At 45.7% G+C, this 27,896-nt stretch overlaps 1 protein-coding gene across 4 annotated transcripts in view; it reads right to left on the bottom strand.

The window, feature by feature from the left end:
* Positions 1–27,896, bottom strand: part of SGCD (sarcoglycan delta) — a 1,036,820-nt gene that overhangs the window by 742,381 nt on the left and 266,543 nt on the right. For 3 of the 4 annotated variants that reach the window (XM_068278312.1, XM_068278310.1, XM_068278311.1), the window contains one exon: positions 3,464–3,530. The gene's annotated coding sequence lies outside the window, so the exon portion shown is untranslated. Of the gene's footprint in view, positions 1–3,228; positions 3,266–3,463; positions 3,531–27,896 lie in introns of those variants that run through there. The other variant, XM_068278313.1, reaches the window with a different exon arrangement.

Here is a 27,896-nt window from a genome sequence, read left to right as displayed (position 1 = left end):
ATTAACATTTGAAAATAAGAAATATATCAATTTAAAGGATGGGAATAAAGTTTAGAGTCAATTACATAATTTTTTAAGTAGAAAAACACACATATTTACATTGGTCCTGAAAGAGGGACAGTTGAGGGAGAAAGAGGGACAGAGGGCCAAGGTTCCCAAAGAGGGACTGTCCCTCCAAAAGAGAGACAGTTGGGAGCTATGCTTTAGTGTAAATGTGCCCATAGATAGATCAGTCGATGCAGAATTGACTGACTAGAATGATCGACTTTAAAAATAGTTGGTCGATCGGTGATGAATCGGATGGCAGGCCATACATTACGTGCAACATACTGTAGAAAATCGACTATTTCTGTCGCTCGCCTTGGTTGATCGGTTTACTAGTACAGTACACGGGTGCACTCGATCGCGGATTATCACTCGATTCCACTCCTCGCTATTGTCTTCTTCCGCATTGTTCTGCTGTTATACATGTGCTATACAGGTGCTCTTTGGCTGCTGGCAGTGATTGGGTGTCTATTGTATATACAAAGCTGTACACAGCGCACCCAGCCCAGCCTCCTCTACACCCCTGCATATTGCAGACAAAAACACACATACAAATATACTGTTGTCTGTGAGCAATGATTCATCATTGCCAATGACACTGAGAACAGATGATGGCTGCTGCCAGAGCCTGACAACTATCTTCACCCCATCTGAAAATAGCGGAAGTGAGGATGCATTGTCCCCGGGGTGTATACTGTGTGCATGCTTCAGCTAGTACAATCGATTTTTCATAGCACGGTGAGCGGCTGATCGTGCCCATACATCACTCGATTAATTCGCATGCAGGAAACTTTGCGATTCTCTCAATCAGTGGTTTGTCAAGTACTCTTTCTGTGGTCAGTATTGACTCGATTCTCTCCCGATTTGATTATTGGTTGGTCGATCGCGGCTTCAAATCGCCTGATGTATGGGCACCTTAATTTCCCAAATTCCAAAACGTCTTATTGTACTGGGAATGAAATGAGAATAAAAATGCTCTGTAAGATGCATACAGTTCCAGGTTGCGTGGAAGTCAATGTAATTGGGCCTAGAATCGGACCAATCAAAATCAGCAGGAAGTGGATTCAATCAATTTTGAACCGTATATAATCTGCATGAAATCTGCATGCAAGAGAGAATTATTACTTATCTTATTGTCCATCTCTAAATAGGAATGGCATTTGTCATTTAAATCCTATTATTTTATTTATTGGATATGTGTATTCAATTTTCATAAAAATTGATCAGAAAAAATCCACCACTCCTGATTGACCTATATCGAAAAAAAAAGGGTCTGATCTGATTTTAAACTTGAATTTAAAAAAAAAAGCTTTACATTTTTCAGGACAATTTTTATCAAATTACTGTAAAATTGGACCATTTTATTGCATCATTTAAGAATAGAATTAAACTGAGCCAATCAAAGCCTCTTCTAGCTGCTAGCTAATTAACCTCCTTGGCGGTAACCCCGTGTGTGACACGGGGTAAGCCGCCGGAGGGTGCCGCTCAGGCCCTGCTGGGCCGATTTTCATAATTTTTTTTTTGCTGGACGCAGCTAGCACTTTGCTAGCTGCGCCAGCACTCTGATCGCCGCCGGCCCCTGCCCGATCGCCGCTATCTGCTGCGGCGCGGGTCCCCCCCCCCCCAGACCCCAGCGCTGCCTGGCCAATCAGTGCCAGGCAGCGCCGAGGGGTGGCCCGGGACTCCCAATGACGTCCCGACGTCAGTGACGTCGGTGACGTCATCCCGCCCCGTCGCCATGGCGACGGGGGAAGCCCTACAGGAAATCCCGTTCTATGAACGGGATTTCCTGATCGGAGATCGCCGAAGGCGATCGAAGCGGGCGGGGGGATGCCGCTCAGCAGCGGCTATCATGTAGCGAGCCCTCGGCTCGCTACATGATTAAAAAAAAAAATTTTTTTAAAAACACTGCTGCGCTCCCTCCTGGCGGTATTTTTCATACCGCCAAGGAGGTTAAAGGTCCACTATCACGAAAGTCGTAACATTTTAAATACATGTAAACACATACAAATAAGAAGTACATTTCTCCCAGAGTAAAATGAGCCATAAATTACATTTCTCCTATGTTGCTGTCACTTACAGTAGGTAGTAGAAATCTGACAGAACCAACAGGTTTTTTTGACTAGCCCATCTCCTCATGGGGGATTCTCAGGGTTTTATTTAGTTTCAAAAGCACTTAGAATGCTTAGTTGCTTTTTCCAACTGCCAAAAAAAAAGAATAAAGGCCATGCTGAGAATCCCCTATGAAGAGATGGACTAGCCCATTCAGAACCTGTTGGTTCTGAAAGATTTATACTGGCTGCTGTAAGGCTGGTTTCACAGTGGGACGTTAAAGTCCCACGTTACAGCAGCCAGTAACGCAGCCTAACTCACAGCACTGTAAAATCAATTGTGCTGTTCACAGTGCACACTTTGCGTTACATAGTAATGCAGCACGTTTAAACAAAGTGCTGCATGCTGTACGTTATACCCCTATAGAGCTGCGTTAGATTGTTTGCACATGCTCAGTGACTAGCCACATGGCTAATTAATATTCACTGCACTGTGGTGACTCATGGTGGGACTGTAGTGTTGTCCGGATGATGAACGAATCGTTCATTTGATCCGGATCTTTTTTGTGAGTCGAATCATCCGGATCACCACAATGAACGATTCGGTTCACAGTGGATGTCTGTCTGGAAGAAACAGGAACATACAGAATGTACAGTGCAGGGAAAGTCCTGTCCTGCTAGTCATTTCACCCAGTCTGCTTCCCTACTAAAATGATTCAAATGATTCGGTTCAAAGATCCGGATCTTTTCAATGATCCGATTCGAATGATCCGAATCCTTAAAAAGATCCGGACTTCCCATCACTATCCTGCAGAGGCTGCTTTGAGAGCCACATAATGCAGCTCAATCTGGCGTCCAACTTCAACACCACCATGCGTTGTTAGGGGCACGTTATGCGACCTTAACGTCCCCTAAAACGCAACGTCTTGGTGTGAAAGTAGCCTTAGTGACAGCAACATAGGAGAAAAGTAATTTATGGCTCATTTTACTCTGGAAAAACTGTACTTCTTATTTGTATGTGTTTACATGTATTTTAAATTTTATGATTTTTTTTCTTCAATATTGGTCTTTTAACCAACTGCCAGCTAACCGATCAGCATTTCAGATCAATTAAGTGTCACAAAATCCTCACCCGCATCTGGAAGCTTTCTGCAAATCGAAATTGCGCCAATCCAAACCCGGCTGCAACTTTATTTGATTGGTTTAATTCCAATCTGCATAAAAATCACATTTGCATCAAGTCAGAAAAAAAGTTGCAATTCATAGAGTGAAAAGTTGAAGAGTGAAAACTGGTGAAAAGTTTCTGAAATTGCTGTCTGCATAACAATGCGTATAAATAATTACAAGCCATAAGAAGAGTGACTTACTTGTGTCGGCTTTCTGTTTTCGATGCACTGCCTAGAATCTTAAATAACATTCCACAAAAAGTTGGGCCTGAAACAAAGAACAAAGTCTGTTCAGAAAACATTGGGCTTCTGTGTGCATCAGCCAAGAAAACAGCCTTTCCAAACAATGCAGCTAGACCAAACAACAGTCCCTCCCGAAACCACAGAGAAAGCTGGCACGTCTGGTATAACTGGCCTATTTTACAAGGTCGCAATCAAAACTGAATATTTACCCATTTACATTGAAACACACCAAAAACTGTGATAAATAAAAATTGTTTTAATGTTTTTAGTGAAAACATTTTGGACAGGAAGTGACCTAGGCTAAAGAAAGAGGAAATGCCTCACAGATGAATTCTGGGAAGGCCATGTGATCACAGAGGTTTCCAGGTGTAGGAGGGTTTTCCCAGAGTGCACCAGTAAGGCATTTCCTTTCTCCTCAGACTAAATTTTCATTCACATATACGAGTATTGTTACCTGCAAATATCAGAACTTGATCCTTAAAGGATACCTGAACTGACATAGATAGACATGTGTATGTACAGTGCCTAGCACACAAATAACTATGCTGTGCTCCTTTTTTTCTTTCTCTGCGTGAAAGTGTTAAATATCAGGTATGTTAGTAGCTGACTCAGTCCTGACTACAGTGTGACCCTCACTGATAAGAAATTCCCCTTTTTTACCTCTTTCTTGCTCTCAGAAGCCATTTTCTGCTAGGAAAGTGTTTTATAGTTGGAATTTCTTATCAGTGAGGGTCACACTTCCTGTTTGAGTCAGGACTGAGTCAGCCACTTACATACCTGATATTTAACTCTTTCAGGCAGAGAAAGAAAAAAAGGAACACAGCATAGTTATTTGTGTGCTAGGCACTGTACATACCCATGTCTATCTCATCATGTCACATGTCACTTCAGGTATCCTTTAATGTTGGGCATACACGGCTCGTTTTTGCTGCACGATTCTCCCGTTCGATCGTTTTGCTGCTCGATTCTGCAGTCGATTCTCTTATCATCCGCTTGTTTTTCTTATCTTTTTCCATTCACTGCTATCAAGAATCGAGCGGTGAAACAATCGGGCGGGAGATTGGACGTGTCGGAAATTATCTATCTAACCATCTAAATGGCTCAAAAACAAGTTGTCTGTGCCCAGCATAAGGTAAGAGTTTGTGGCTGAATGCCGTACAGATTGTTATGGAGGCGGGAGGTGGGAAAGAAACAGCTTTGAAAAGACAGGTTGAAGAGGAAACCAATGAGCTTCGGCCGGCACTTGGCCAAGATGATTTGCCACTTTGAATCTCTCAGTGATGCATACGGAGCAACGGTACATAAAGGTGGCCATTAAAGATACAATTCTTCAGACAACTGAAGTAAAGGTGGCCATATATTAAAACGATTATGGGCAGATTCGACCAAGAGACAAATTTATTTCTAACCAAATCTGATTAGAGATAAATTTGTCTCTAATCGAATCTGCCCATACACTATAGGCCGATTCCCGTCCGATTTCAGCATGAAATCATCCGGGAATCGGATGAGCCGCCGCTGTCCGCCTCGCCGCTGCCCCCGAAATGTATAAATGTAAGTTGTGTAGTACATTTATACATTACCTGTCCTGTAGCAGTTCGTCGGGTCCATCCGTCCATCTCCCCGGGGCACATACACGCTAGCGGTGCATAGCGTCTGATATCAGCCACTATGCGCCTTCGTGATGTCAGAGCGCCGCATGTATGCGGAACCCGGAGATGGATGGAAACCGCTTGGAGGCCGACACCGGACAGGTAACGTATAAATGCACACATTGCATACAAATATACATTGCAGCGGCGGGAGTTTTTTGCCGTCTCGTCGCTCGTTCACAATTCGGCCGCCGTACCGATGCGCACCCAACCAACCAACCTTGGCCCGACATTTTCTAACATGCGCGATCGACTGTGCGCCCAATTTCTATCTCGAAATTGGTCGCTTTGTTAGTCGGGCATGCACTTGGCAGCACCAATTTTCATCCAATTCGATTATAATAATCAAATTGGATGGTCGATTGATTGGTTGGTTGCCTAGTGTATGGCCCCCTTAAAGCTGCTATCCAATTTGAATATGAAATCCTCCTCCTCCTCCTCCTATCCATCCATCCTCTTATATCATCAAGTAGGGAATTGCAGATTTTCAAAACAGCTTATATACCATAGCTGGGATTTGAACCCAGGACGCAGTGGGTAGTAGGTATCTGTCTTACCCTCTAGACCATGAACCACACTACATGCTAAAGGTGGCCTAGCATAAACCATACTACCATTATGATCAATTCAATAGAAAAAGTAGCATGAATAAGGATTTGTACTTTTTGAAAAGCATGCTTATATCCCATAGCTGGGATTTGAACCCAGGACACAGTGTGTAGTAGGTATCTGTCTTACCCTCTAGACCATGAACCACACTACATGCTAAAGGTGGCCTAGCATAAACCATACTACCATTATGATCAATTCAATAGAAAAAGTAGCAGGAATAAGGATTTGTACTTTTTGAAAAGCATGCTTATATTCCATAGCTGGGATTTGAACCCAGGACACAGTGGGTAGTAGGTATCTGTCTTACCCTCTAGACCATGAACCACACTACATGCTAAAGCTGGCCTAGCATAAAGCATACTACCATTATGATCAATTCAATAGAAAAAGTAGCATGATTAAGGATTTGTACTTTTTGAAAATCATGCTTATATACCATAGCATATCTATTGAATTGATCATAATGGTAGTATGGTACATGCTACGCCAGCTTTAGCATGTAGAGGTGGGACGAGGTCCTTCAACACCCAAGGCTGAGACAGCAAAGTGCGCCCCCCCATCCCCCTCACCCCAGCCGTCACACACTGATTGCTATTACACTAAGGCCTCGTTCACATCAGGGCCGTTTCTGTGCGCTTTCCACAGCGCACTGCCCTGTGCGTTCAGCAAGGTATTGATTTTTCCATGTAACTAAATGTAGCTGGTTCACATCTATGCGCTGCGCTGAGCAGCGTTACAGAAACGTAGTGTTGCAGGCATTTCTGTGCGTTGAGCTGTAAAGCGCACAGCAATGCAAGTGAATGGGTCCGCTTTTTTAGCGCATAGAAGCGCGTACAAGCGCATAGAAGCGCATGCGTTTTTTACATTTACATACAAAAACAAAGTTTTATTGACAACTGCTGCTGCTACAGTAAGCAAAACGTGCTTTAAAGAAGCGCAGCGCAACGCACAGAAACGCGGACTAAAGCGCGCACAAGCGCATGCGTTTTTTACCATGCGCTTTAACACGTTTTTCAGCGCAGCAGATGTGAACGAGGCCTAAGAGGTGCCCCAGGGCCCCCAACACCTTAATCTCTACTTATCTGGCTTGCAGTCACTGCCATGTATCACCTTTTCTTATTTCTTTCTGCTTCAAACACAATAGGGGAATGATAGCTGAATGAATTGTGCACCCCCTCCTACACTGCGCCCTGAGGCTGGAGCCTCTCCAGCCTCTGCCTCGGCCCGGCCCTGAGTGTGGTTGATGGTCTAGGGGGTAAGACAGATACCTACTACCATGTAGTGTGGTTGATGGTCTAGAGGGTAAGACAGATACCTACTACCCACTGTGTCCTGGGTTCAAATCCCAGCTATGGAATATGAGCATGCTTTTCAAAAAGTACAAATCCTTATTCATGCTACTTTTTCTATTGAATTGATCATAATGGTAGTATGGTTTATGCTAGGCCACCTTTAGCATGTAGTGTGGTTCATGGTCTAGAGGGTAAGACAGATACCTACTACACAACAGTGAGGAAAAAAGGACTGGCACTAGATGTTAACAGAAAGGCATAGGTCCGCTTCACCGGATTCTGTATTCATAGCATGCACGTGCACCTCAGAACAAAGCACTGTAATATGGCAAAAAGGAAAATGAAGGCACTGAGCTTGCCTCACCCCCACTGTATACCCTGATGTGTCTTCCCACCGTGGATTAAAGGTATATCTTTTGCAAGCTCAGTGCCTTCATTTTCCTTTTTGCCAGATACCTACTACACACTGTGTCCTGGGTTCAAATCCCAGCTATGGTATATAAGCGGTTTTGAACATCTGCAATTCCCTACTTGAAGAGGATGGATGGATGGAAGAGAGAGAGAGAGAGAGAGAGAGAGAGAGAGAGAGAGAGAGAAAGAGAGAGAAAGAGAGAGAAAGAGAGAGAAAGAGAGAGAAAGAGAGAGAGAGAAAGAGAGAGAAAGAGAGAGAAAGAGAGAGAGAGAGAGAGAGAGAGAGAGAGAGAGAGAGAGAGAGAGAGAGAGACTTTAAAATTTTTCCGGAATACCGTCGGAATGAAACGGTAGCGGAATTTTGGTATGACGGTATGCGGAATTGTCACGGAAACGGAAATGGGCTCTTCCGACCATGCCTGCTAGTTTTGGCATTCAAATAAAAATCTGTGGAAACTGAATAGAACAATAGTAAAACAACCACTGATAGCCCTCACAGTCAGAAGTCGTTTGTAGCGCCGTTTCCTATATAGCAACAGGACCGCCTCCATACATCAGCAATGTGTTCCTATGTCACATTAATTCCAGTACCGCTGTTTGCAGAAGTTGCCATTTGCCAAGCAAATTCAATAATGCTGGCGACAAGGGCAGGCAAACAGGGATAGACGAGAAGCGATGGATAAACAAACAGTTAATTGTCAATCTGGAGTCATTCCTGCGCGATTACTGATAATGCGTGTTTATCCCAGCATTGCGTTTCACGGTATTACAAGATTTGGATGCCTTCCCTAAACATGTAAATGTATGCATGCCATTAATATTAATGTGGAATTATGGGCTAGCTGCCATTTATCTGATTCCTGCAATATAGCTGCCATTCATTTACACTAGCTGTTGTGTCGGGGAGGAGGAAATAACATGCCAAGTACAGCGAGGCAGATCCGGTACCGTTTCTCGATATGTACTTAAAGTGAACCTGTAGTGGGTCACAGCCCTTATGAGGAAATCAACTGTGAAGCAAGGTGGTGGAGGGGTTAGCACTCTAACCAAGCAGCCTTGAGTCTCTGATTCAAATCTCAGGTACGACACTATCTGCGTGGAGTTTGTAGCCCCCCCCCCCCCCCCGTGTTCCAGACCCCAGTGACTGTTGGAACACACAGGGGCCTGTCAACATGCAGCCTGGGCCACTGGCATGAGGCGCTGAGCAGGCCTGTTCATCTAAATAAATCAATCAGCATGCTTGGGTGGCTGGGCACACATAGGGGGAGCAGACTGTGTCCTGCTGTTGCTGCCCCCAGTCAATGGGATAGTCATCAAAATGGTGTTGTTTCCGCCCCCTTAAAGAGGAACTGTAGTGAAAATAATGTAATGAATGAAATTGCTTATTTTTTTACAATATCAATTTACGGATTAGTCAGTGTTTGACCATTGTAAAATCTTTCCTCTTCCTGATTTAAATTCTGACATTTATCACTGCTAGTGACATCTTTAGTTCTGCCAGGTGATCTATACAGAATATTCGTTACTGAGAGTTCTATGCACAGAGGAAGATACTGCTGTAACCCTCTAAAAGAGGCGTCTAGTTAAAAATGGCGCCGGCCAAAAAATGGCGCCCCCTTCTGCCCGATATATGTTTAAAACAATATTTATCGTTTTAAAGGTTAAAATAGTGCAGAGCGAAATTTATCGTTTTAAAACTGTTTTTTTTTTTTTTTTTGGGTCCTGCCTGAACGATATTTATCGTTTTAACCCCTGCTTTGCTGCCGTTTGGAAAATATCTGCCCGCGGGCTTTAATGTTTAATAGCAAAGCCCCCTTAAAAGCTAAAAACACCAAATTTGCAGGGAATGTTAAGAAGAATATTGTGAACAAGAGGAAAAAAAAAATCTTTCAAAAAGACCTTATAGTTTTTGAGAAAATCGATTTTGAATATTCTTCTTCTGACCGTGGGAAAATTAAACGCCCGCCGACTTTAGCGGTTAATAGCAAAGCCCCTTTAAATGTCAGAAACACCAAATGTGTAGGGAATGTTAAGAAAAATAGTGGGAACACGAAGAAAAAAAATTGTACAAAAAGACCTTATAGTTTTTGAGAAAATCGATCTTAAATCTTCAAAGGAAATGTAACTATTTAAATCGCGTACTGACATTCCCGTGGAAACTTTTTCCGCCGACTTTAGCAGTTAATAGCAAAGTCCCCTTAAATCCTAGCAACACCAAATTTGCAGGATATGTTAAAAAGATACTGGGAAACAATATTTAAAAAAAAAAATTGAAAAATTGTATTTATTTTTTTTTTAAATTAACATTTTTGGGTTATGTTCAGAGTGTGGGAAAAGTTTTGAAAAAAATGACGTGGGGTCCCCCCTCCCGAGCCTCTGTAACCCCTTGTCTCCCATGCAGGCTGGGATAGCCAGAATGCGGAGCCCCGGCCGACTGGGGCTTCGCACCCTGAGCTATACCAGCCCGCATGGTCCATGGTATGGGGGGGCTTCGGGGGGGAGGGGCGGCCAAGCCTTCCCCTCCCCCCCGGAGCCCTTGTCCAATCCATGGACAAGGGGCTCTTCCCCACCTCCGGTGCCCCAGGAGGAGGTGGGGGCGACGACTCCCTGGGGGGGGGGTTCATGGTGGCATCTGGGAGTCCCCTTTAAGAAGGGGAACCCAGATGCCTGCCCCCCTCCCAGGAGAAATGAGTATAGGGGTGCAGGAGTACCCCTTACCCATTTCCATAAAGGGTTAAATGAAATAAAAACACAACAACGAGAAAAGTCCTTTAATGTTCTAAATTAACCAGAAATACTTACCTGTACCTTTAAGAAAAAAATCCCACGTCAATTAGGTCCCACGACAGTATCCTCCATCTTGCGACCTTCAGTTACATGTTGATTGAAGATCTCCGCCGCCCCGACGCCACACACGCCGCCTCCGCCGCACTCACTGCTCTTAGCTATACTTAGTATAGCTAAGAGCAAAAAGCATCTTTAAATTTTAGCTCCAATGGTCCCCATTGGTTCCTTAACAGACCAATGGGGATCAGGAGGATCCCCATTGGTCGATAAGGAACCAATGGGGAGCCTTGGAGCCAAAATTTAAAGATGCTTTTTGTTCTCAGCTATACTAAGTATAGCTGAGAGTTGCGTCTATGCGTCTATATAGACGCATTAGCGCTAGCTGCCGCTGCCCTCCCCGCCTCTCCCCACCTGTCACTGGCACCCATGGGTGCATTGGGTGTCAGCATGGGTGAGGGTGACAGGTGGGTGGAGGCAGGGAGGGCAGCGGCAGCTAGCGCTAATGCGTCTATATAGACGCATAGACGCAACTCTCAGCTATACTTAGTATAGCTGAGAGCAGTGCGGCGGAGGCGGCGTGTGTGGCGTCGGGGAGGCGGAGATCTTCAATCAACATGTATCAGAAGATCGCAAGATAGAGGATACTGTCGTGGGACCTGATTGGCGTGGGATTTTTTTCTTAAAGGTACAGGTAAGTATTTGTGGTTAATTTAGAACATTAAAGGACTTTTTTCGTTGTTGCGTTTTTATTTCATTTAACCCTTTGTGGAAATGGGTAAGGGGTACTCCTGCACCCCTATACTCATTTCTCCTGGGAGGGGGGTGGGCATCTGGGGGTCCCCTTCTTAAAGGGGACTCCCAGATGCCACCATGAACCCCCCCCCCCAGGGAGTCGTCGCCCCCGCCTCCACCTGGGGCAAGGGAGGCGGGGAAGAGCCCCTTGTCCATGGATTGGACAAGGGGCTCCGGGAGGTAGGGGGAGGCTTGGCCGCCCCTCCCCCCCGGAGCCCCCCCATACCATGGACCATGCGGGCTGGTATAGCTCAGCGTGCGAAGCCCCAGTCGGCCGGGGCTCCGCATTCTGGCTATCCCAGCCTGCATGGGAGACAAGGGGTTACAGAGGCTCGGGAGGGGGGACCCCACGTCATTTTTTTTTAAAAATTTGCTATCAAATTTTTTTTTTAATCTTCTGAGTGTGGGAAATAAATTTAAAAAAAAAACGACGTGGGGTCCCCCCCTCCCGAGCCTCTGTAACCCCTTGTCTCCCATGCAGGCTGGGATAGCCAGAATGCGGAGCCCCGGCCGACTGGGGCTTCGCACCCTGAGTTATACCAGCCCGCATGGTCCATGGTATGGGGGGGCTCTGGGGGGGAGGGGCGGCCAAGCCTCCCCCTCCCCCCCGGAGCCCTTGTCCAATCCATGGACAAGGGGCTCTTCCCCACCTCCGGTGCCCCAGGAGGAGGTGGGGGCGACGACTCCCTGGGGGGGGGGTTCATGGTGGCATCTGGGAGTCCCCTTTAAGAAGGGGACCCACAGATGCCCACCCCCCTCCCAGGAGAAATGAGTATAGGGCTACTTTGTACCCCTTCCCCATTTCAACAAAGGGTTAAATGAAATAAAAACACAACCACGAGAAAAGTATTTTAATAATCTTAATTAACCACAAATACTTACCTGTACCTTTAAAAAAATGTTCCCACGCCAATATATCCTCGGAAATGATCCAACGAATAACAATATCCTCTTATCTTGCGATCTTCAAATAGCTTGATTGCAGATCTCCCATGCCAATTAAAATACTATACCCTACAATGCGTCCTGCGTAGGGACGCATAGCACGGCTCCCGCTGTCCTCCCCGCCTCCTCACCTGTCACCCTCACCTAGCCTGGCACCTGGTGCACCCATGGGTGCCACCCTAGGTGAGGGTGACAGGTGCAGGCAGGTGGGGAGAGACAGCGGAGCTGGCAGCTATACGTCCGCACAGGACGCATCCTAAGGTATAGTAACCGGCTCATAAATCAGCCGGTTCTTTTTGTATTGAATCAAATGAATCGATTCATTTGATTCAATACAAAAAGAACCGGCTGATTTATGAGCCGGTTACTATACCTTAGGATGCGTCCTGTGCGGACGTATAGCTGCCAGCTCCGCTGTCTCTCCCCACCTGCCTGCACCTGTCACCCTCACCTAGGGTGGCACCCATGGGTGCACCAGGTGCCAGGCTAGGTGAGGGTGACAGGTGAGGAGGCGGGGAGGACAGCGGGAGCCGTGCTATGCGTCCCTACGCAGGACGCATTGTAGGGTATAGTATTTTAATTGGCGTGGGAGATCTGCAATCAAGCTATTTGAAGATCGCAAGATAAGAGGATATTGTTATTCGTTGGATCATTTCCGAGGATATATTGGCGTGGGAACATTTTTTTAAAGGTACAGGTAAGTATTTGTGGTTAATTAAGATTAATAAAATACTTTTCTCGTGGTTGTGTTTTTATTTCATTTAACCCTTTGTTGAAATGGGGAAGGGGTACAAAGTAGCCCTATACTCATTTCTCCTGGGAGGGGGGTGGGCATCTGTGGGTCCCCTTCTTAAAGGGGACTCCCAGATGCCACCATGACCCCCCCCCCAGGGAGTCGTCGCCCCCACCTCCTCCTGGGGCACCGGAGGTGGGGAAGAGCCCCTTGTTCATGGATTGGACAAGGGCTCCGGGGGGGAGGGGGAGGCTTGGCCGCCCCTCCCCCCCAGAGCCCCCCCATACCATGGACCATGCGGGCTGGTATAGCTCAGGGTGCGAAGCCCCAGTCGGCCGGGGCTCCGCATTCTGGCTATCCCAGCCTGCATGGGAGACAAGGGGTTACAGAGGCTCGGGAGGGGGGGACCCCACGTCGTTTTTTTTTTAAATTTATTTCCCACACTCAGAAGATTAAAAAAAAAATTTGATAGCAAATTTTAAAAAAAAAATGACGTGGGGTCCCCCCTCCCGAGCCTCTGTAACCCCTTGTCTCCCATGCAGGCTGGGATAGCCAGAATGCGGAGCCCCGGCCGACTGGGGCTTCGCACCCTGAGCTATACCAGCCCGCATGGTCCATGGTATGGGGGGGCTCCGGGGGGGAGGGGCGGCCAAGCCTCCCCCTACCCCCCGGAGCCCCTTGTCCAATCCATGGACAAGGGGCTCTTCCCCGCCTCCCTTGCCCCAGGTGGAGGCGGGGGCGACGACTCCCTGGGGGGGGGGTTCATGGTGGCATCTGGGAGTCCCCTTTAAGAAGGGGACCCCCAGATGCCCACCCCCCTCCCAGGAGAAATGAGTATAGGGGTGCAGGAGTACCCCTTACCCATTTCCACAAAGGGTTAAATGAAATAAAAACGCAACAACGAAAAAAGTCCTTTAATGTTCTAAATTAACCACAAATACTTACCTGTACCTTTAAGAAAAAAATCCCACGCCAATCAGGTCCCACGACAGTATCCTCTATCTTGCGATCTTCTGATACATGTTGATTGAAGATCTCCGCCGCCCCGACGCCACACACGCCGCCTCCGCCGCACTGCTCTCAGCTATACTAAGTATAGCTGAGAGTTGCGTCTATGCGTCTATATAGACGCATTAGCGCTAGCTGCCGCTGCCCTCCCTGCCTCCACCCACCTGTCACCCTCACCCATGCTGGCACCCAATGCACCCATGGGTGCCAGCATGGGTGAGGGTGACAGGTGGGGAGAGGCGGGGAGGGCAGCGGCAGCTAGCGCTAATGCGTCTATATAGACGCATAGACGCAACTCTCAGCTATACTTAGTATAGCTGAGAACAAAAAGCATCTTTAAATTTTGGCTCCAAGGCTCCCCATTGGTTCCTTATCGACCAATGGGGATCCTCCTGATCCCCATTGGTCTGTTAAGGAACCAATGGGGACCATTGGAGCTAAAATTTAAAGATGCTTTTTGCTCTTAGCTATAATAAGTATAGCTAAGAGCAGTGAGTGCGGCGGAGGCGGCGGAGGCGGCGTGTGTGGCGTCGGGGCGGCGGAGATCTTCAATCAACATGTAACTGAAGGTCGCAAGATGGAGGATACTGTCGTGGGACCTAATTGACGTGGGATTTTTTTCTTAAAGGTACAGGTAAGTATTTCTGGTTAATTTAGAACATTAAAGGACTTTTCTCGTTGTTGTGTTTTTATTTCATTTAACCCTTTATGGAAATGGGTAAGGGGTACTCCTGCACCCCTATACTCATTTCTCCTGGGAGGGGGGCAGGCATCTGGGTTCCCCTTCTTAAAGGGGACTCCCAGATGCCACCATAACCCCCCCCCCCCAGGGAGTCGTCGCCCCCACCTCCTCCTGGGGCACCGGAGGTGGGGAAGAGCCCCTTGTCCATGGATTGGACAAGGGCTCCGGGGGGGAGGGGAAGGCTTGGCCGCCCCTCCCCCCCGAAGCCCCCCCATACCATGGACCATGCGGGCTGGTATAGCTCAGGGTGCGAAGCCCCAGTCGGCCGGGGCTCCGCATTCTGGCTATCCCAGCCTGCATGGGAGACAAGGGGTTACAGAGGCTCGGGAGGGGGGACCCCACGTCATTTTTTTCAAAACTTTTCCCACACTCTGAACATAACCCAAAAATTTTAATTTAAAAAAAAAATAAATACAATTTTTCAATTTTTTTTTTTAAATATTGTTTCCCAGTATCTTTTTAACATATCCTGCAAATTTGGTGTTGCTAGGATTTAAGGGGACTTTGCTATTAACTGCTAAAGTCGGCGGAAAAAGTTTCCACGGGAATGTCAGTACGCGATTTAAATAGTTACATTTCCTTTGAAGATTTAAAGAGAAACTCCGACCAATAATTGAACTTTATCCCAATCAGTAGCTGATACCCACTTTTACATGAAAAATATAATGATTTTCACAAACAGACCATCAGGGGGCGCTGTATGACTGATTTTGTGCTGAAACTCCTCCCACAAGAGGCTCTGGTACCGTACGGTACTCTGGGCAAACTGCCACAATGTAACAATGACACACACAGGAAATGGCTGTTTATAGCTGTCTGTTAAAGCCAGAACAGCTACATAATCTGCCCACAGTAACAATGTCACCATGTAATAAATGTCAGAATGTGAATCTGGGAGAGGAAAGATTTTACAATGAGCAAACTCTGACTAAATCATGTATACATAATTATTGTAAAAATTAAGCACCTTTTTATATTAAATTATTTTCACTGGAGTTCCTCTTTAAGATCGATTTTCTCAAAAACTATAAGGTCTTTTTGAACAATTTTTTTTTCTTCGTGTTCCCACTATTTTTCTTAACATTCCCTACACATTTGGTGTTTCTGACATTTAAAGGGGCTTTGCTATTAACCGCTAAAGTCGGCGGGCGTTTAATTTTCCCACGGTCAGAAGAAGAATATTCAAAATCGATTTTCTCAAAAACTATAAGGTCTTTTTGAAAGATTTTTTTTTCCTCTTGTTCACAATATTCTTCTTAACATTCCCTGCAAATTTGGTGGTTTTAGCTTTTAAGGGGGCTTTGCTATTAAACATTAAAGCCGGCGGGCAGATATTTTCCAAACGGCAGCAAAGCAGGGGTTAAAACGATAAATATCGTTTGGGAGCAATACAAATATAAATATAAACGATAAATATCGTTTTTAAAGCCGGCGCCATTTTTTAGCTGTCAAAAACGAAAAATAACTAGTGATAATGGTTCTCTATGGGGCGCCGTTTTTTAACTACGATAAATGGCGCCATTTTTAACGGACCCCCTAAAAGAGGGTCACAAGACTTTTCTAATGTATTTCTGTGTGTGTGGTGACTTTTGCAGCTAAGGCTAAATTTCGCCTTAGATGTTAGCCTAGTGGAACCAAAACGGCGCATGAGACAGGAGCTGAATCGATGAAATTGACGCATAAACTTTTGCCAGGCGACCAAAGCACACAGAGCAGTGGAACTTTCCAGAAGCCCTGCGCGGCCTGTCAGACACTACAGCGCAGGCGTGGAGGGGCAGGGCAAGAGAGACTTAGCCGGCGGGAACTGGATGTAACCAGTTCAGAGCGCGCCAGAGGAGAGGCTGAGAGGAGCTTAGAGGAGTCAGGGGCGGGGTAGAGTGCGGGAGAGGCAAAAAGGAGAGCGGCCGCAGCAGTCACCCGGAGAGGCTAAGAGGGGACCCGGCGGCAGTGCAGAGGCCACAGCAGAGCAAGTAAGGACAGCGGCAACCAGGCCAGACAGTGACCGGAGGCCGGAGGCAGCAGACACAGACCAAATCCGAGCTAGCCCGGAAAGACAGAGACTCCGCAGTACATATGAGTATAAGCCTGAGGGCTAACTACAAGCCACAGTGTTGTGTTCAGATAGAAGCCAGTGTTCAGTGGAGGTTGCTGAGATAGAGAGATAGCAATCCGGATTACTGAAAAGGCCTATGCTGTTCAAAAGTGGTGTTACTAGAGACTGCCTATGTGATAACGCTTTAAAGAAACAGAGACATTCAGTTCTTGACACAAGAGAGAGCTACCTAACTAAAGTAAAGAATCTGCTGCTGACTTTAGGAAGTGTGTGTGAGTGTGAAGGCCTTGCTGTTACTAGAGACATTATCAGGCTCCTGTCACGTTTCCTGCTAGCAGGGTATTTGCTGATCACATTTAGTAGCATATACAAAAGGCCAGGGCACAGATATGCAATGAATTAGTGTTTAATATGAACAGTGCTATATACATATATACAAATATAACAATCGCAGTACAGAATCATCAAGCAGAATCGATATCAAACACAGTCCAAGATCAAATATACACTAAGATCAGATCCCCTACAATATTCATACATGAATACACTCTAGCTAATCTGGGACACAGAGGAGCAATAGAGCAGAGCAGAATAGGACACAAGCCAAAGGCTCGCACAGACAGACAGACTGGAATCACAGTGCAAGGCAAGATAGGATGTAAGCCAGAGGCTTACCCAGGCAGTCAGACTAAGGGGAAACACAGAGCAGAGCAAGAGAGTGGACCAACAAGCAGTAGTCACACTGACACGAGGATCTGCGTAGTGTGAAGGGAGTGGCCAGCTTAAATAGAAACCAGCAGCCTGGCCAGACACCTGTTGAACAGAGACATGTGTAACCTGTGATACTCCATCTAGTGGTGAACCTGTTAACTGCAGGGAACCATGAAAAGCAAACAGAGCCACCTGCTGGTGACTTGTGATGACACCAGCAGGTGAATCAGGAAGCAACAGCGTTTGTGACACCTCCATTAAGTACCCACAGAGCTAACACAGCCACCCACTCGCCTTCAGGGGCGTAGCAATAGGGGGTGCAGAGGTAGCGACCGCATCGGGGCCCTTGGGCCAGAGGGGCCCCAAAGGGCCCTCCCTCAACTACAGTATTAGCTCTCTATTGGTCCTGTGCTCATAATAATCACTTCTATATATACTTTGAAATGTGGTAATCATTAACAAACTGCTCCCCACCCCCTTCTTGCACCTCTGACACTGTAGTTGCCATTGGCAGGTTTTGGTGCGCCGTATCAATTGTTATGTATAGAGTGCTTGGGGGGCCCCATTGTAAAACTTGCATCGGGGCCCACAGCTCCTTAGCTACGCCACTGCTCGCCTTAGTCCTGATTCAGAGACATTGTGCCTGTCAGTGCGTTTCAGTCAAGAGTTTAAAGTTCACATGTTTTCTTCAGTTGAGGTGTACTACATTATTGCTAAGAGACTGACACAAGAAGTGAACCAAAGTGTGATTAATGCATGTTACCTGAATATACAGTCTTATGCCGGGCATACACAGCTCCCCGCTATTGTCCGCCCGCGGGGATCGAGCGGGGAATCTATCCGCCAGGTCTTCGGACCTGTCGGATATTATTAATCGAGCCATCAGCGACTCGATTGATAAGCCTGCGGTCGAGCCGTGTATGCTTAGCATTAAAGAGAGAGGAGATAACTACGGCCGTGAGAGTAAAGATAACCTGTCAGTATTAAAGAAGATAAGTGAAGGAGGAGGAGTTGCATTGTGTCTTGTGATACTAAAGTGTGCTACAGTGAGGAGTGAACTGACATCTGACCAAGATACAGAGAGTACACATTTTGCAACATCATGAAAGCAGAGCTTATTCAGCCTAAAAGTCACCCAAGTGCACAAAAGAGAGTTATATTGTGGGAGAGTGATCTTGGTGGTATACTGTAGCTGGGTGCATTGGTCACTTTTGCGCTTTATTTGGCGAATAAAGCTGATTCTGATTTTGATTCTGATTATTTTGTTTACTTTTATTTTTCTAACCCTTTTTGATTATTTGATTTATATTTGATTGTGTTTCTTATTTTGGGAGGAGGCCCTATCCAGACAGGTGGTGCTAAGTGTAAAGTGGGTTTGGTGGGATATTACGGGTAAAGAGTCTGAGAGATCTTCTGAGCAAAGTGAACATTCTCTTGGATCAACCAACGAACAGTGGAGGCTGTTCAGTACCATCTTGAAAACTGTCACGAGTCCGTCCGTCCCCCTACCCCCCCAGGTTTTGCTGAGCAATGTAGCTTGGACTTGGTTGCAAGAGACTGAGAACTGTTTAGGAACTGAATTGCTCAGTAGACCATTCCCTTCCCCAGCCCCATTCCCCAATAATGGTATTGTGATGTAAACATGCTGTAAAGTGGTTGATTATTGTACAAGAAGACCTTTGTAGCTCAACTTTCATATATTATTTGTATGTAACTTAACCTTTTTATTCCGCAGCTTTCACCGGTGCACCGGCTGTGAAGAGGAGAAGATTGTGTATTTTGACCTGTGATGTGCAAGAGAGGTGTATTGTAAATCTTTGATCATTTCATCTGAGTCAGCTAACGGATAAATCGGGTTACACTGCTTGCTTGGCAGTTTTAAAAAGCTGTTATTTCCCACAATGCAACAACATTTTCAGACAGGAAACTGTCAGGACATGGTCATGACATCACACTGTGGGAGTTTTTTTTACCACAAGATTAGCTATACAGACATCCCTGATGATCTATTTGAGAAAAGGGAAAAAGCTACCGATTGGGATGAAGTTTAAACCTTGGTTAAAGTTCCTTTAACCAAGTGCTTAACAAAACATGAACAAAAGTGTTTCATTTTTACAATAATTATGTATAAATGATTTAGTCAGTGTTTGTGCATTGTAAAATCTTTCCTCTCCCTGATTTACATTCTGACATTTATCACATGGTGACATTTTTACTGCTGGCAGGTGATGTCACTGGAAGTAGCTGCTGCTTGCTTTTGTGGCAGTTAGAAACAGCTGTTATTTCCCACAATGCAACAAGGCTCCTACAGTGTGTTGTAAGCACTATCGTCTTGACATCACACTGTGGGAGGGGTTTCAACACAATATCAGCCATACAGAGCCCCCTCGATGATCTATTTGTGAAAAGGAAAAGATTTCTCATGGGAAAGGGGGTATCAGCTACTGATTGGGATGAAGTTCAATCCTAGGTCACGGTTTCTCTTTAAGAGGCAAAGTGCACAGCATCCATAAATCGAGGGACGAGCGGCACAAGACAGGAGCAGCTGCAGGTGAAGGTAACAGACGTCTTTTTCTTCCAGGTACAGTATCTCACAAAAGTGAGTAGACCTCTAGCATGTTTGTAAATATTTGATTATATTATTTTATAGGACAACACTGAAGATATGACGCTTTGATACAATGTAAAGAAGTCAGTGTGCAGCAAGAGGCAGGCTTAAAGGGAACCAGAGAGGAACAAAGAGTGAAAAAAGGCAAAGATTTTATACATACCTGGGGCTTCTTCCAGCCCCATAAGCCTGAATCGCTCCCACGCCGCCGTCCTCAGCTTCCTGGATCCGCCGGTACCGGGCCCGTCACTTCCGGCGGACGCGGCCAATTGTCCGCATCACAGGGGCTCCCTCCATACATGTACGCATGCGGCTGCGCAGTACGCAGCCACATGCGTATCTGTATGGGGAGAGCACCCCGTGGTGCGGAGAATTGGCCGCGTCCGCCGGCCGACTTGCGGCAATGATGGGACCCGGTGGCGGCGATCCAGGCAGCAGAGGACGGCGGCGTGGGAGCGATCCGTGCGTATGGGGCTGGAGGAAGCCCCAGGTATGTATAGTTCATCCTCTCTGGTTCCCTTTAAGTGAATGATCCTCTTTGCGTGGCCCCACCCCCCAAGCGCTCCAGAACCTTTTTGCTTTTTCCAAAATTGTTCTTGCTCATCCTTATGCTACGTACACACATGCGACAACGATCGTTCGTTAAGAACGACGAACGAACTTTTAATTGATGAAAGAACGACCTAAGTAAAGATAGTTTTAAAATGTGTGTAACGATCTGATCGTTAGAACGAACGTTACATCACAGAAAGCAACTATTGCGCCTGCGCATAAAAATGAGAAGTTCCATGGAGAAATAGTGAAATGCGCATGTCAAGCCTAGTACGAACGATCGTTTCCAACGATGTACTACTTTTGCAAACGATCGTCGTTGGTTAAAATCCGCCGAGACAGAACTTTCTTTTGTAGCGATTTGGCTCGTTCGTCGTTTGCCTTAATAGTCGGTGGTTCGTTTTTTGTAACGATCGTCGTTGGTAAAGATCGGGGAACGATCGTTACAAACGACTATAGTCGCATGTGTGTACGCACCTTTAGTCATCAGTACATTAAAGTGAATGTGAAGTGAAATAAACTTATGAGATAATCAATTCTAGGTGTAGTAAGAATGATAAACAGAACATTAGTAACATGGAAATGAATCTCATATTTGTATTTTCAGTTTAATGGCTCAACTTTTAAAGAGACACTGAAGCAAGAATAATTCTCGCTTTAGAGCTCATAGTTAGCAGGGGCACGTGTGCCCCTGCTAAAACGCCGCTATCCCGCGGCTAAACGGGGATCCCTTCAACCCCAACCCCCCCCCGCAAAATCAACGACCAATTTGGTCGTATATTTTGCTGCTGCTGGAGGCAGGGCTAACGGCTGCAGCCCTGCCTCACAGCGCGTCTATCAGCGGCGCATCGCCGCCTCTCCCCCGCCCCTCTCAGTGAAGGAAGACTGAGAGGGGTGGGGGAGAGGCGGAGATACGCGCTGACAGACGCGCGTGGGGCAGGGCTGCGGCGGTTAGCCCTGCCCCAATGCGGAAGCGCTTCCCTGCTGCACGGAGGGGGATTTGGGGGTGAAGGGACCCCCGTTAAGCCGCGGGATAGCGGCGTTATGAGGTCTGAAGCGAGATTTATTCTCGCTTCAGACTCTTTTTAAGATTGTGTCAGACTGTCACAGTTGCTGTTTAGAATTCACACTGTGAAACACATTGGGCTTGATTCAGTAAACGGTGCTAACCTACTTAGCACGCCTAAAGACTTTAGGCGTGTTAACCAGGATGTTAAGTAGTTTAGCAGTGTTTCTAAAATCAGATCGCGCGCAAAGACCCGCGTGCAAAACGTGCACAGCGCGGTGCACGCAGAAAGTCGCATAGATGTGAATGGGCACTTCGCGCGCACTGCGCCGTGCGCGCGCAAAACTTTGCGCGCAGATCTTTGCGCGCAATCTGATTTTAACATGCCCAAACTGAGTTAAGGCGTGATAATGGCTTTTTCAGAAGCGTGCTAACAATTAGCACTGCTTACTGAATCCAGCCCATAGAAAATAAATTACCCTTTGAACTTTCTGGCACTTTAACCTGATTAGAAGCCTTATCTCACTGCTTCTTAGCTGTTTTAACCTCTATTTACTTTGCAGGAAACTGAACTTAACCCTTTGCGGGAGGTTTTTTAAGCCTAATTTTGCGGCATCCCTCCCACCCCTCCGATCGCTGCCGGCGATCAAGCCCATCCGGAAATCCCGTTCTAAACGGGATTTCCTTTAGGGCTTCCCCCATCGCTATGGCGAGGAACAGTCCATAGCGCAGCCATTGCTATGGCAAGGAACACCCCATAGCGCAGCCTGGCGGTGATTGGCCAGGCTGCGCAAGGGGTATGCGGGGGGGGGGGGGGCCTCTGTATCGCGGCGTGTAGCGGCGATCGACCCGAACACGCAGCAAGAAAAGTGCTTGCTGCGTGTTCTAAAAAAAATTATGAAAATCGTCCCAGCAGGGCCTGAGAAATCCTCCGCAGCAGCGGTTAATTGACAAGCTGTCAACAAGCTCTTCTGCATAGATGACAACTCTAGTTTTTTAAAGGGACTCTGAGCAGTGGCCTAAATTGAAAATCTGGACTTACCTGGGGATTCCTCCAGCCCCGGGTAGCCTACGAGATCCCACGGCATCCTGTTGCTCCCTTCCATGGTCCCGCTGGCGGCTTTGGTAATTTGACGACGGTCACCGTAAGAGTCCTGCGCGGTTCAGTCTTTAGAGAACCGCACATGCACAGGACGCTTACAGTGACGGGTGTGAGATACGGAGCCGCCAGCAGGACCACGGAAGGGAGCAAGAGGATGCCTTGCGGGCTGCGGAGGGCTGGAGGAAGAACCAGGTAGGTCCAGATTTTCAATTTAGGCCACTGTCCATTAACTCTTGTTGTACTGGAGAACAGAAAGGGACTCCTGATAATTTTTTACTCGGGTTAATATTATATGTACCATCATGTCACCTCATCTATGCTTGACATTACCCCTGGCTACATGTCCTCTTTCTAACCATAATTAGCACAGGCGAGTGTTCTGCCAAACTCCCCCCAAAAAGTTTGCATTTGGTAACTTCTTAAGACAAGGTAACATCTAGCAGATCATGTTCTGAGAAACATGAAGCGAGAACATGGATGACACACACTTCAACATTTCCTTGCACAACTAATTGCCATTATTTTGGAAATGTGTGAATTGTTAGGTCAGGGGCAGCTCTCAGCAGAGTCTACTACAGACTATCGTTAATTAGATTCAGCAAGCATTTAACACCTTACATTTTACTACAGACGTCTTGTTCTTTCAATGATGTGTGGGACATGTCTGCCTTTATTTGTTTTGAACGCTCAATGAGCACCTCATTAGGACCACATACATACTGTATAAACTCGAGTATAAGTCTAGAAATTTAGGTCTAACTCACAAAATAAAAGTATAGGGGTTGACTTATATACGAGTCACGGGCAACACTGAGCACACTGAGTAATGTGTGTATTAATAGTAACATTCCCATTTACAGCAATTTACCCTGTGGTAAGTGATACTTTGAGGAAAGGAAATTCCCAGAAAACACAGGTGTGAAAGTGCTGGCCACAACAATTAACAAGGAAAGGGGCAGGGGGGGGGGGTGGAATACTGGGCTGCAGGAGGGGAAGTGAATAATTGCTGCACTTGTGGAGCCTGGAGGAGGTATTGGCTGCACTTAAGGGACATGCGGGGTTAATGGCTGCCATACTGTATGCAGTGCAGTCATTAGCCCCTCCTGGGCCACAAATGCAGCCATTAACTTTGCTGGGTAGACTTATACACGAGTCAATAACAAATCCCAGATTAAGAGGGTCAAATATTGGAGCTGACTTATACACAAGGTCGACTTATATTTGAGGATACCTGTTTATTTATTCAACTATGTAATAAACCAATCCAGTGACCGCAGATACAGGTCTGGAACTTCTGTTAATGTTGGAGAACAGGAAAAAAAATCTTATTGTCGTTTTTAAAGGGAACCTGAGGTGACCCCGAATTTAGTAAAATAAATGCATGAATTGTTTCACAAACACAAGTCAGCTGGTTTAAATGCCCACAAACTTCGGGGTCACCTCAGGTACCCTTTGACTGTAGCAAGATCTGTACCGTACTATGAGCATTCGCCGTTTTTCGTATAGCACCAATTTTGCCAAATGTGGCAAAATGCGCATGATTCCTACATGTATTCTCTTGTCTAAAACCTTAACAGAAGCCTTTTTCCCACTCAGACATAGCCCTTTTTGGCTTCTATTTACTTTTCAGGAAACCAGGCTGAATTTGAAAAGCTGTTCAACAAGCTCATTTGCATAGTTAACAACTCACAATTTCGAACTCTTGCTCGGGAGTGTTGGAAGCATCAAATGTTCAGATTTTCCAAAGCTTGAAGAAAGCACTCTTAAAAAGCTGTGTATTTACTGCCCGACGGCTCCAGCGATGTCCCCTTGATGACGGTCGTTAGCGACGCCTTTACACCACGGGAGCGAACAAGACTTCAAGCGATCGCGGTACTTTGCGCGGGAGTCGTCGAGGAACTTAGCGATCCACTGTACCAGGACGGACGTTTTGGCGGTGCAACGCTAAGCGAAATTTGAATGGTCGTGCTTCTGAACCCACCTCGCAATATCGCAGAAACGACCGCTCGGCGCGCAAAAAAAACGTCGCAACGTGGGTACATAGCTTAAACAGAACCCTCACAAATATAAGGTCAATGGAAAACCAATTTGTACAATCCTTATAATCCATAAAACCTAGAATCTTCTCCATAGCAATAAAAGCTCATTAAAAGCAATAAATATACAGCCTATGAGCAGTTTACGTATTGCCCTGACAGCCACCCCTGCTCCTTGCTCGGGTATGATATACAAGAGTGGACTTGCGTCCTTGATTACGTACACGGCGCGATTCTAAAGACAAATCTCCTCGCTAATGATCGCATTACTCCATGAATTGATTCTGCTTACGCTGTCCGTATATATAAATAAGAATAACACTTCCCTAAATCATCCATCACCCTGCTAATTATATCGTCCAGCGTGTGCGATTGTGAACATAACTCATAAGTACCATAAACATCATTTACTAATTAATATTAGCAGATAAATTGTAGAGAGCTCAATAGGCAGTCCATCACCACGGTGATAAATATATGAAAGAAAGGGGAACATCCAAAAACATGTTACATAAATTACCATATGCTTAATGGAGGACAAATATGCCTAAATATTGCCAGAAATGCTAAGTGCTAGACCCAGAAAGAAGTAAATCAAGCGTTATGGTGGCAAACAAGGTCACAAAGCCGACCTACATACTTTGCAGTCTGTTTTACTGAGAACTTCGCTGACGCCGGACGCATGTACACACAGCAGCTAAGGGCAACACTATTTTACAATACTGTAAACTTGTCATTATGATAAAGTTAAAGAGGAACTCCAGTGAAAATAATGTAATAGAAAAAGTGCTTCATTTTTACAATAATTATGTATAAATGATTTAGTCAGTGTTTGCCCATTGTAAAATCTTTTAAATCCCTGATTTACTTTCTGACATTTATCACATGGTGACATATTTACTGCTGGCAGGTGATGTAGCTGCTGCTTGCTGTTTTGGCAGTTGGAAACAGCTGTAAACAGCTATTTCCCACAATGCAACAAGGTTCACAGACAGGAAACTGCAAGGACCACGGTCCTCAGAGTTTCCTGTGGGAGGGGTTTCACCACAATATCAGTCATACAGCTCCCCCTGATGGTCTGTTTGTGAAAAGGAATAGATTTCTCATGGGAAAGGGGGTATCAGCTACTGATTGGGATGAAGTTCAATTCTTGGTCGGAGTTTCTCTTTAAGGAACCTATCTACTTCAGTTTTGACGATGGTTCAGGACAACCTTAGATGCTTTCCTTGCGTTGAAAGACATCCATGGCTACAATTACTAGGTAATGCCCAGTGGTGTTGATCCAGGTATTTTATCTGATTGCCATCTGGAGTCGGGAAGGAATTTTTCCCTTTTGGGGCTAATTGGACCATGCCTTGTAAGGGTTTTTTCGTCTTCCTCTGGATCAACAGGGAAATGTGAGGGAGCAGGCTGGTGTTGTACTTTATACTGGTTGAACTCGATGGACGTATGTCTTTTTTCAACCAAAATAACTATGTCCACCTTAAAGTGGACCTGAACTCAGAACTTCCTCTCTGCTCTAAAAGATAAGCAGAATATCCTTTAAAAAAACATTTTTGGTTGCAGCATATACACCCTGCAATAAATCGGTGGTGTATCTACTTCCTGCTTTTATGGAAGCAGACATAGGGTTAACATCCTGTGTTTACAAATTAGATGCTCTGCCAAGGACAGCCAAGATTCCTGAGCTGGCACAGCTGAGAGATCAAATTACACCAGTGATTAGTCACAGATGAGGGGGAATTAGACAGGCTAAACTCTCTAATACATACAGGGTGGATTTCTCTATGTTTTCCTTCTGTCCTGTGCAAGAGTTCAAGTCCCTTTTAATAGGAAGTATGAATAAGGCCAAACAGGCATAACACTCTTCTATAACATGTGATATTGTAGTCACAAACACAAGACTATGTCAGTGAGCATTTACCTCTCCTCTGCCCATATGCAACTCCCTTTTTCTCCAAACTTTTCTCCTAGGAGATAATTTTCAATCTACTTTTTAAAATAACTTTCCAGCCCTTTTCAACTGAAAAAGTACTAAAAAGTAGGTGAAAAAGAAAAGCATTGTCAAAATTATTTTGAGTATTTTCTTGCTGTTTGGTGGCTTAGAAGGCTTTGTATTGACAAGCTTAAAAATATTACCTAGGAGAAAACTCAGGAGAAAAGGTGAATTGCATATGGGCCTGGGTGTTTTTGTTTAGTTTGGGTAGTAGTTGTGGGTGTTTCCCTGGTGGTGTGGGCATGGGAGGAGCTACCCTCTCCATGGTGGGTGGTGGTCCAAGGGGGTGGCAGTGCTTGGGACCCCCCTATCCTGCTCACCTATTTTTGGATCCTGTAGACCAGCGGTGCCCATTGTGTAGATCGTGCCCGAGTGATGTGCATGTGCTGCAGTTGTGGCCAGCATCTGTAGACCGTATTTAATTCATAATTTACAAAGTAGCTTGCTAGCTGGAGAAGGTGTGGACATCTCTGCTGTAGATCCAAGGTTTGTATGCCCTGAAGTGCAACACTCCAAAATCAATTGGGCCTTATATAGTTAAAAAAACACGTTCACCAAGTTCAACCAATAAATAGGGTACAACACCAGCCTGCACCCTCGCATATCCCTGTTGATCCAAAGGAAGGCATAAAACCCTTACAAGGCATGGTCCAATTTGCACCAAAAGGAAAAATAATCCTTCCCGACTCCAGATGGCAATCAGATAAAATCCCTGGATCAACACCACCGGGAATTACCTAATAGTTATAGCCATGGCTGTTTTTCAAGGCAAGGAAAGCATCTAAGCCTACCTTAAACGCAGGTATAGAATTTGCCATAACTACTTCCTGTGGTAATACATTCCACATTTTAATCACTCTTACCATAAAAAAACTCTTGCCTAAATACATGGCTAAAACACTTTTTTACTCAAAGCGCAGATCATGTTCCCCTGTCTTTTGCACAAGCCTAGGGACTAAAAGTTAATCTGCCAAGCTTTTATATTGCCCTCTGATGTATTTATACTGTACATGTTAATTAGATCTCCTCTAAGGCGTTTTTTTCTCCAGTCTAAATAAGCCCAGTTCATCTAACCTTTCCTGGTGAGACCTTCCATCTGTCGTATCAATTTGTTGCTCGTCTTCCCACAGTCTTGGGATATTTTCAACACTACGTTCAGCTTTCAAGCTTTTCAGACAAGTGACACGCACGCATTCCAGAGAATCTACTGAAGAAAACCTTGCCTGTTAACCTGGTCTCCCAGAATTCCCTTCACTGGGCATACCACAGGCCCAGCAGGATAACCTTGCCTGTTAACCTGCAAAAATCAATTAACCCTTCGCACACTCACATGCAAATGTTCAAACAAATGCA

This window comes from Hyperolius riggenbachi, chromosome 3 (assembly GCF_040937935.1).
Source record: "Hyperolius riggenbachi isolate aHypRig1 chromosome 3, aHypRig1.pri, whole genome shotgun sequence".
NCBI lineage: Eukaryota > Metazoa > Chordata > Amphibia > Anura > Hyperoliidae > Hyperolius > Hyperolius riggenbachi.
Note: the sequence above shows the minus strand (reverse complement) of the source record. Positions and strands in the feature narration are given on the sequence as shown.